This window comes from Musa acuminata, chromosome BXJ3-4 (assembly GCF_036884655.1).
Source record: "Musa acuminata AAA Group cultivar baxijiao chromosome BXJ3-4, Cavendish_Baxijiao_AAA, whole genome shotgun sequence".
Lineage (NCBI taxonomy): Eukaryota > Viridiplantae > Streptophyta > Magnoliopsida > Zingiberales > Musaceae > Musa > Musa acuminata.
In genome coordinates, this window is record NC_088352.1 from 9,756,113 (window position 1) to 9,766,191 (window position 10,079).

Consider the following 10,079-nt stretch of genomic DNA (forward strand, 5'->3'; position numbering starts at 1 on the left):
TCAATCCATCGTTAAAAACCTTTAATCACTGAATCGATACTATCGAAAACCAAACCTTTAATCACTGAATCGATAAAAAAATTCCAAAAAAATTCTAACTGATATGCAAAAGATTAAACACACATATCATAGTAGGAAATGCATATTCTCTTTCTCTACAGAAATCTTGTTGATATGATATGATCGGATTTCAATAGTGAGCGAGAACAACGCCTGCATCATGTTAAATTCATTAGATGAATATCATAGTATCGACAACTAGTCCTGATAAGCCACCGTTAAGAAATACAAGACAATTGAGATAGAAGAACATACCATTCATCTTACTGACTCGAAAAAATGGTCAAATTACATCTAAATTACATATTCAGAATTTTGAATGAATTTGAACAACCAATCTGAGTCTACTATTCCAGCTTTGGAAGTTACATACGAATTCAAATAACTAATATCAAGTCTACAAAACAGTAAAAATTTATGGGAGTAACCGCGTCGGTTTTCAAAACAAATGATAAGAACAAATAACACTCCTGAGAAGATTGGAACAAACTAAGATATGGGCCTAAGGACTCCCAATCTTCCTTCATGTTAATCTACAACTAGTTCAAGCGCATAAATCAGAAGAACTTTGACTTGTTACATGCCGAAAGCTTATGAAGAAGAAATGTAATCCTAATTCCTTTTGCAAAGGTTGTAGCATTCAAATTCTTCTGGAGTGTAACTCCTCTTCCTCCTTTGGGGCATGAATTGTAACATGATCTGGCAAAGGAGTCATGGTGCCCTGCTTTCTTTTAGGATCCTAGTCCAGCATGATCTTTACTTCGATATCGAGGACACCCTGACATGTTTAAAAGCAAAAGGTCAGTTAAAATGGATCATTAAGCACTTGAATATATATATCTATATATATTTCTCCAGGTATATCTGTGTTTTTATTACTGTTTAGAAAGTCAATATATTCATCCATCTAAATTTCAGCACAAACAAGGTTAGTACAATAAAAAATTCGAAGCATTTAGGTCAGCCTACCAGACAAGCATTTCTAGTTGAAGTTGTCAATAGGCAAATATCTATATGAGCATCACAAGGAAACCAAGATCTATTAAAGCAATCATGCCGCACTAGAGATGTAGAAAGAATTAAGGACAAAAGTATCAAATAGGAAGAACAAAAAGTCAATCTCCTTTATCATGTGGCACTAGAGATGTAGAAATAAAGCAAAATAGAAGAAAATGAAAGATATTTTGAGTTTTTCCCTCTCCTCAAGCATTTAAACTCAGCCAAGCCAAATTATTCTTATTGCAGAGTTTAAGCTCATCAGCATCCAGAGAGGTGATCAAGAAGGCAAGATACTTGAAAAGAAGAGTTTGGATTCAAACAATAAAAAAAGTTAAGAACACAGTTTGACTAAAATTGTTCTTGATGCTTTCAACATGTGTATGAGACAAATTCCTACTGCAGTCAACCATGCAGCAGCAACAAAATCATAATGCTTGAAGTTGCAGCAAAAACACACAGGCATTGGCAACCGTTATAAATGAAGAAAAAACCAAGAATCCAATTGCAATGACTTAATGACTTCATCAAAATTTTGACTGTAACAATCATTTTGCTGCCGTCATCAGAATAGTTTCATTGAAAAATTTTCTACCATAAACTACTTATCCCAGTTACCATCAGAAATTATCTTTGTTTGGTGTTCTTCCAAGATCAGTTATGCATGTCATTTCAAGCTTGAGTTGAACAGAATCATGCCATGATCTAAGAACTGGCATTTACTGGAGTCTCTATGCATGTTACACACAAAATAATCCACCTCATTCAGAGAGTATGCCACGAATTCAAACTTGAGTTCAATAGAGAGTTAGGAATAGAGAATCTCGGAGACACTATGGATGGAAGGATAGAGAAAAATAAGACAGGAGAGAAATAGGGAAACTTGATTTCGAAATAAATATATATATCAAATTAAACATATAAACCTAATTAATTAATTAATTAATTAATTAATTAATTAATCTTGGGGCTTTAGGAAACACAGGATTTAGATTTGGATTCTGTTCAAGAAACGATCCAACAGCCGTATCTATCATTACCTACATATAAGCGCTTCACTCTCACTTTGCTCTCCTCTCCTATGCTCCCTTCTCCTCCATGTTAAGAAGGAATGACACTCCTGAGAACAAATAACAAATGATAAGGAACAAATAATAATACTTTGGAAAGATTGGACTCCCAATCTTCAATCTACGACGAGTAGAAACATATAAATTAGAAAAACTTTGGCTTATCAAGAAGAAATGTAATCTCAATTCTTTTTTTTTTACAAAGGTTATAGCATTCAAATTCTTCTCGTCACTCTAAAATTTAAATCTCTAAAAGTAATAGGTCAGTTAAAATGGGATCATTAAGAACTTGAATATATATTTCTCCAGGGATATCTATGTTTTCATTGCTATTTAGGAAGTAAATAAATTTATCCATCTAAATTTCAGCACAAGCAATGTTACTGTAGTAAAAATTTGAAGCATTTAGACACAGAAGACAAGTATTTCTAGTTTGAAGTTATCAATAGACAAGTCGTTATATGAGCAATGCTAGAAAACCAAGTTCTATTAAAGCATTGTAAGGTGTACAACTATATATGAGATGGTATTAATGAACAAACTGAAACTGTAGTCAAGTCATTTGTGGATCCATCCATGGTTGTCTGACCACTATCATCGTCTGAATAGTTTTCATTTTATGCATTGTTGCTAAAGACCCCAAAATTAGAACAGCAGAGGCCAAAAGATTACAACCAACAAATGCATAATAAGAATGGAAAGCTTACTTAATGCAAGGAATCACTTTACAACCAATTGCACACAAATCATCTAGTCTCAAACCCATATTTAAACAAAGGCCATGCAAGGAAGAACCAGAATGTCCTCATAATTGTTAAACTGATTCCAATGAAAAACTGCATGAATGTGGCACACTCACTTGTAAGTTCTTTCAAGCATCTTAGACAAACAATTCCAATGAAAAACCTTAATTTTTTCAAGCAAGATAGACAAAATCTAAATTAAATTGCCACAGACAAAATGTCTAACGATGAGCTCACCTCCGAGAAGCTTGTACCAGAAAGATAGCCCAAGCAATTGCACAAAGCCCTCTGTTGTTGACCTTCGGTGTAGAGCTCCACACCATTTTCCAAAAAGTTGAATCTTTAATGGACCACAGAAGTCAACTCCAATATCCTTCTCCCCTTCTCACCATACACAGTTATGATACGAAGTCCAAATCGGGTGTACCACCAAGGCTTAACATAGATTGGAGATCGGTATCAAGTACGTTCAGGGTCCTGGCGGCTCTAATAATGATCACCGATGCTGACCTCAACTCTGGAGTACCCGTCCACAGCTCAGTGGTTCTTGTGAGGACGTCACTAAGCTCCGCAAAGAACACACCATCGCCAACAAACTAGAACATAGGAAAATAAAATCCACAAAGTGTTACAATAAGAAACAATCTAGGGAGATACTTAACGTTAGGGTTCGTGAAACTTTGTGTGAGTGAAGATTGGAGATCGCTTCGATTGCCATCTCAATGGTCGAGCATCGGATGACGACATTAAAAAAAGACACATCAAACTTTGACATATTAAATAAAAGATATTATTTAAAAATAAAAATATTATCATATAAATGGATCTTAGTTTATTATTTTATAATGTTTAAATCAATTTTTAACTAGTTATTTTGAAAATGTATAATTTTAATTATATATTAATAATGCTAATATTTTTGTAATGTATAAAATTAAAATAATGAACAATTTAAGGGTTTCCACTAAATAAAAACCAAATAAAAAAGAATTCAATTTCCATCAATTAATCATTTAATGATAGTTTTATCATTTATGAAAAATAAACTGAACAGCAAAAAAAAAAAAATTTGAGATGCTCAATGCAAAAATATATAACAATGAGGATTATTCTAGGGAAATCTTACAATAAAATAAACATCTTTAGAGAAAAAGGGGCTCACAAATCTTATTAATTTAACTTCGTAAAAAATATTTTTTTAAAACTAAAAAAAATATTTGAATCTGATAAGGCATTTGATTTTAACCTTTAAAAATTATTTTTTTCTCATTTTTTTAATAATATATATAAGCCCTTAATAATTTCATTCAATATCATGATAAAAATTTATCCAAAATTTAATCCGACATAAATAAAACCAACTAAATCCATGATAATTAATAATTAAATCAACTTCGATTCACATTTGTGTAGAAAAACACGTTAATCAACAATCTCCTCTTCTCTGTCTTCAAAGAATTCAGAGACAGAAGTATCAAATAGGAAGAACAAAGAGTCATCTCCTTCGTCACGTGATACTAGAGATGCAGAAATAAAGCAAAATAGACAAAATGGAAAGATTTTTTGAGTTTTTCCCTCTCCTCAAGCATTTGAACTTAGCCAAGCCAAATTATTTTTATTGCAGAGTTTAAGTTAATCGGCATCCAGAGGAGTGATAAAGAAACCAAGAAACTTAAAAAAAGAGTTTGGATTCAAACAAAAAGAAGGTAAGAACACAGTTTGACTAAAATTGTTCTTGATGATTTAAACAAGTGTATTAGACAAATTCCTACTGCAGTCAGCCATGCAGCAGCCACAAAACCAAAATACTTGAAGTTGCAGCAAAAATAGAGAGGCATAGGCAGAGGATATAAATGAAGACAAAACCAAGAATCCAATTCAAATGACTTATGACCTCATCAAATCTTTGGCGGTAACAATCATTTTGCTGCAGTCATCAGAATATTTTCATTGCAAAATTTTCTACTATCTACAACTTATCCCAGTTACCATCAGAAATTATCTTTGTTTGCTGTTCTTCCCAGATCAGTTATGCATGTCATTACAAGCTTGAGTTGAACAGAAATCATGCCATGATCTAAGAACTAGCATTTACTGGAATCTCTATGCATGTTACACACACAATAATCCAACTCATTCAGAGAGTATGCCACAAATTCAAACTTGAGTTCAATAGAGAGTTGATGAAATTACAAATTTGAGAACCCAAAATTCATTACGTTCCTGTAGTTGATATGGAAGAAAAGGAAGGCAAAAGACTTGAGTTGCAAATAGGAAAACAGAATTGTAAGCTACATTATTTGGAGGTAGCAAACGAGAATCTAATGGAAAAAGGAAAAAAGAAAATCTTGTTTGTTGGAATCAGAATGATCATTTTCTTCTTCTAAAAAAGAATGTCTTGCCTAATTAACTCCATAAATAAAAGTTCCTTTGGATCAATCGAGTCTATTAGAGAAAACTATCAAAGTTCTGAGGCCAACGTGATCAAAACCAATACTATGCTTGACACAGATTTCTAAGAGACCACAAGCAAATAAATATATTGACTCGGAATGTACTATGAGGCACAATAACCAATACCATCAAGACAGATTCTTAGAAGCAAACACTTATAAACATAAATAAAAAACTAGGAAGTAGATAAAGATACAATCTTAATACTTATAGACTACTTATAACAAAGGCCATATGCTGAGTAAAACTGAAAAAAATGATTGATGGAACAGTTTCAATGATATAAATAAGAAGTAACGATAATTAATAACAAAACATAAAAAATAAGCCCATCTTTTCAATTCAACTATTTGGAAGAAATGGGGAGCAGAAGACCAAGACTTCTTTTATGTTTTTTCTTTTCCTCTTCTGAGACATGTGTTTTTTTTCCCATCCTAACATATGTGTGCAAGAGTATCATTTAGGAAAAGTTGTTTCTTCTCATGTGTGCATGCATGCACACATAACATGAACATCAACCGAGGGAAATTGATAGCAGATTCTATCAATTATATTTATTACTTTAGGGCCACTAATTTCAGGCGTTATAGTTTTTCTTCCTCATTGTAGCAATTATTCACAAACATGTGAAGAGTTTAAGCCTCGCTGTATCTGATAAAATTAAGATACCAATAAATATAACAAAAATGAAATTATGTCTCTATTTTTCATTGGATACCAAAGTTTAAAATTGAATGATGATGGATGCTCTTGCAGAGATGCTCCAACTATAATTATGATCCCAATGAAATATAAATTGATGAAAAGAATCAAAATTCGAGTTTCTCTTATGCATACAGATATGCAACTTCGAATCGGACCAATAAATGTTATTAGAGTTCTTGTAGAGTACATCAGAAATTGTATTACTTACAAGAACCAAAACTAGATTAGGAGCGCATGAGATCTACCAATAGGTACAAAAGTAGAAGAACTGATAATAGACATTGAAACATTATCAGATGGATTTTTGAAGCAGCTTCAAAATAAGCTCTCCATGTTAAAGGTAATGAATGTATATCTTTGAGGGTGAGGCAAAGAGTTATACAGATCCATACAAGTTTGTTTTCCAAGCATCTAGAGTGTTGGAAGATTGTCTCTGAAGCTCACTAGATTTTTAACCATGTCTTTGATCCATCATATGTATAGATTTTCAAAACATGCATCTCTAGTGTATTGCACAATTTTAAAAAGACGCATGCTTCCTCTGGTCATTGTGAAATCAATCTCGTTCACCAGACTGAACACTAAAACTCCATCCTTCACGATATGGCTTCTTCAAGCTTTTGCAAGGACAGATATATAATTTACCATCTAAAAAGATCAACTCTACTTATAAGAAATTGTCAAAGCAACCCCGATCTAATTATAAAATACAAATCATTTCCATTCACAAATACAAATCAAAGACTACTAATCACCCAAAATTAAAAACAAAAGTCCCTGATGCTTCGAATTTCACATAGCTAAAATTTTAGCTACACATTCTAAATTGTGATAGAATTAAGAGTGAGATCTATAGTTATGGTCAACAAAATACTCAATATCAGACGTCTCTTGGCCCATCAAAAGTCAAGCAGATCATTTCTGATGCAGTTCTGCATCATGTAATATGATCCATGCTTCTTACCTATCCTTCCATCACTATGTTCTTGCCTTCATTATGAGGCTTAGGCCATGGAATCCTTCCATCACTATGTTCTTGCCTTCATTATGAGGCTTAGGCCATGGAAGAGTTCAAAAGGACTCAACCAACAATATCGACAAAGAAAATAAAGGGGGTGACACATAAAGATTCTTTCTAGACTCAAGAAGCTAATCACTGTACAAATCGATCAGACACTAACTACTAAATCAACCCTTCACCAAATGATCAAGGAAGCCCCTGATCTTAACTGAGAAAGGGGCCTCATGCATGCGTGCTCTCCAGATCCATGAAACTACATGAATGTCAACCACAGAACTGCAGATGTTCTAAGCAAAATAAGATCATTATGACTAACATACACGCACAGTCAGAGCTCTAAGATTAGGTCACCATATCCCCAAAAAAAAAGGGTAAAATTAGCAAAATAGAACACAACAACAGGAAAAGAGGATCAGAAATCACGTAGCGATGTTGTTCTCATCACCTGCAGACCCATCGCGCTCTCTATTCCTCCTCCTCCTCCGCGTCTTTGGATTCCCGGTTGCGTCGCCGGGTCGCGAAGGACGGAGAGATTATTATGTACGCGCACGTCATTATAGGCCTCGGATTCAAAACAATATGCATTTGGATTTTCGATGGATCAATGCGTTCCAGATCGAAATAAACGGACGCGATTCAATGATCGGGACTAGCGGGCGATCACGATGTCGTCTAATTTGTTTGGGGGCTTCCGAATCCACAATAAGAAACAGCTTACATTAACCAATAGGATTCGATTCAAGAATCCATCCGTGCGCCCATTATATGTATATATATAAATATATATGTATATATATACATATATATATATATTTATATATATATATATATCTCTCTCTCTCCTCTCCCACTCTCGCTCTGACTTCTCTCCGCGCCTCACTCTGAATTCTCTCCCCGCGCCCTGCGACTCTCGCCTCTCCTCTGCTCCATTCTCCTCCTCGTTGATTTCCTCTCCTCTCCCAGTCAAGAAACCGTCTTTAGTCGTCCATCAATGGAGCCCATCGACCTCGTACCGAGCGGCTACAGGTTCCTTCCCACGGCGGAGGAACTCTTGGTTGACTACCTCGCCAACTGGGTCGCCGGCGCACCCCTCCCTGGCCGCGCTGTCGCCTTCGCGGACGTCTACGGCACCGAGCCGTGGAATCTTCTAGGCAGCGATCGCCAGGAGGGCTATTTCTTTGCGGAGCGCAAGCCCAAGAACAGCGGCGGCTCGCGCGTCGATCGAAAGGCCGGCAGCGGTTCTTGGACTCTGTACAAAAAGCAAGAAACCGTTACGTCCATGGTCGGCGGGCGCGAGATGGTGTTCGGGCGAAAGAGCTGCCTTTCTTTCAATGATGGCCGGCGGAAGAACTCCGGGTGGACGATGTACGAGTTCGAGATGTGTTCGTCCGGCGGCTTCGAGACACGAGTTCTCTGTCACGTCAAGAGAAGCTCGCATTGTGCCTACTCCGGCGGCACCACCATCAAAACGGTTGAGACCACCTTAACGGAGGCAGCGACAGACACGGTCACCGGCGACAGCTTCGTTGGGCGGAAGAGAAATAGAGACGAATCTTCTACTCTCTCGGCAAAAGCATCGACTCTCTCAAAGAAGCCATGCTGGGAGTTGGTTGCACATCCCAGCAGAGCATTGCAGTCCGACGTCTCACCACATCCAACCGCGGCGGTGCAACATTCCTCGTTGGCTCCTGCTGTGACAGCCCCGGAGACTCATCTTTCCTCGGTCGACTCCGTTGCACCGAACGATGCCGGAGTCGCAGCCGCCTCTCCATCATCAACGGACGTTGGTGGAGGTGAGCTCCCGATAACTACGGAAGAACTGGAAGCATTCTTGGCTTCGTCTTCGTCGTCGGTCGATCTTGGCGGTGAGCAGAACTGCACCGACGATGCGTTCTTCGCCAGAGGGGTTGAAGCCTTCCTGATGTCGGATGACACCGACACAGCCTTGACTACCATCCCGAAGGCCTCACCGCCAGGCCTTGTCGATCTTCTCTCGATGCCCGATGACACTCGGATTGATTCGACCACGGTCGCAGATGTTTCCTCCTCATCGTCGTCGATAGACTTTGTTGCGTGCGAGCAGATGCACAGCACCGACGATGACTTCTTCGTGAGCCGGGAACGGGTCCATGCCTCCTTGATGTCCGATGACACGATTCCAGCCTCGGTGATGTATGGCACCAGCACTGATTCAACCACGATCGCAGCGGCTTCGTCGTCATCATCGATCGAGATTGTTGGGTGTGAGCAGACGGAGAACATAGATGATAATGACGACTTCATGCAATGGATTGAAGCCCTTGTGAAGTCCGATGACACCCCTATTGATTCGACTATGACCTCGTGGTTGGATCTGTAGCTTGCTTGTATGAAAGCTTATACGGAAAATGATGTTTGTTCATGTATTACAGAACAATGGAAGGGAAAGAAAATTTTATGTTCCTGTAAATATTGGCCATAACAAAGTGCAATTTTCATCTCATGTTTTGTTTGTTGTTTCCTTAATACGATGGCATCTATAAGAAATGGTATCAATGTTGTTTCGTCGAGTTCGAAGAGAAAGAGATGATATCAACAGGTTCTCTCAACCTCAGACTTTGCTGGTTTGGACGACTGGTATCAGAGGCAAGGCAGCAAATTTGATCAATCATCTTTCGGAAACATGTTCCAACTTTTTTTGTTTCCGAGTGAAGTCCACAACAACAACAGAAACAAATAACAAAGCTGCTGCAAGTCAATCCATCGTTAAAAACCTTTAATCACTGAATCGATACTATCGAAAACCAAACCTTTAATCACTGAATCGATAAAAAAATTCCAAAAAAATTCTAACTGATATGCAAAAGATTAAACACACATATCATAGTAGGAAATGCATATTCTCTTTCTCTACAGAAATCTTGTTGATATGATATGATCGGATTTCAATAGTGAGCGAGAACAACGCCTGCATCATGTTAAATTCATTAGATGAATATCATAGTATCGACAACTAGTCCTGATAAGCCACCGTTAAGAAATACAAGACAA

At 37.2% G+C, this 10,079-nt stretch overlaps 1 long non-coding RNA gene and 1 pseudogene across 1 annotated transcript; both read right to left on the reverse strand.

Annotated features, from left to right (window-relative positions):
* Positions 1–296: 296 nt before the first annotated feature.
* On the reverse strand, positions 297–7,633 carry LOC135635079 (uncharacterized). Its single transcript, XR_010495545.1, has 4 exons — positions 7,495–7,633; positions 3,107–3,465; positions 2,097–2,176; positions 297–838 (listed from the first exon to the last, which is right to left on the reverse strand). It is a non-coding gene; the product is annotated as an uncharacterized LOC135635079 (long non-coding RNA).
* On the reverse strand, positions 2,641–2,842 carry LOC135637393 (small nucleolar RNA snoR143; annotated as a pseudogene).
* Positions 7,634–10,079: the final 2,446 nt, after the last annotated feature.